The sequence below is a fragment of the Monopterus albus genome, unplaced genomic scaffold (assembly GCF_001952655.1).
Source record: "Monopterus albus unplaced genomic scaffold, M_albus_1.0 scaffold124.1, whole genome shotgun sequence".
Taxonomy (NCBI): domain Eukaryota; kingdom Metazoa; phylum Chordata; class Actinopteri; order Synbranchiformes; family Synbranchidae; genus Monopterus; species Monopterus albus.
In genome coordinates this window covers 1,438,171-1,439,314 of record NW_018128004.1, presented here as the reverse complement: position 1 = coordinate 1,439,314, position 1,144 = coordinate 1,438,171, and positions in this window count along the sequence as shown.

Sequence of the window (1,144 nt, the reverse complement as noted above, 5' to 3'; positions counted from 1 at the left end):
TGGGAATACTTTGTCTGATATCACAGACTTTGTCAATGAAATACTTTTGAAACTTATTACAGGTTTGGACCGACCCCTCGGTGGCCAGAGCAGTAACAGGATTTATAACTGAGTTGATGGTACTGAAAAGAACTCTGGGACAGTGACTGCTTTTTGAGATAATATTTGAAAGATATTGAGTTTTAGCATCTTTTACAGCTTTCTGATAGGAGACTAGACTGTCCCTTAAAATGTCCAAAGAGACGTGCAGGCCATCCTTCCTCCATTTACGCTCCACCAGTCTACAACGTCTCCGCAGGGCACGGGTGGTGTCATTTAACCATGGGTCCGGGTTTTTACTAGCTCCCATTCTTCTGAAGGGAGCAATGGAGTCCAAAATCTGAGAGCACGTAGAGTCAAGTGAAGAGAGAAAGATTTCTGGGCATATAGGAGGATTAAGAACTTCTGCTGAGTAAAAATCAGATGCAATAAAAGCAGCAGCAAGGTCAGGGGGCGTTAAGGGAGTAATAATCCCGCAATGTGGACGTAGGGCCATGCAGGCCCGGCCCTAACCAATCTGGCACCCTAGGCAAGATTTCAGGTGGCGCCCCGTTGCATCGCAGTAAATTCCACTGCTAGTGTATATACTCATAAGAAACGTAATAGCTTTGTCTTGGACATTCTTTTATTTAAATAAAGCAATTGCACATTCAAAATACTTAGAAAGAATTAAAGAAACAAATACAAAAAAATGAACTGAACATATGAAATACAATATAAATAGCTTACATAAAGTACCTATTAATACTCCCAAAATAAAAAGTGTAAACAAGTGACATTAACTTAAAAATACAATATAAATACGGCACTGTGCAAAATAAGATATTAAAGAAACGAGTAGGCACAAAAAAATACAAGGATTTAAATAAAAATAAAAAGATGATCTTACAAAGACCTCTAGTGGTGTTTTTGGTACTGCCGTAACTTAAAAAAATACACCATCACCTCCTCAATCTCACATAACCTGCTACAGCTTTACTCTCCTGGTTTTTCTTGCAGCAAAGTCATCTACAACATCATCATATGACAACTGATTTGAGACCACATGGTTTATGCTTATAATGGCAAGTCCACTGAGACGTTCTTGCATCATAGTAGATCTCAG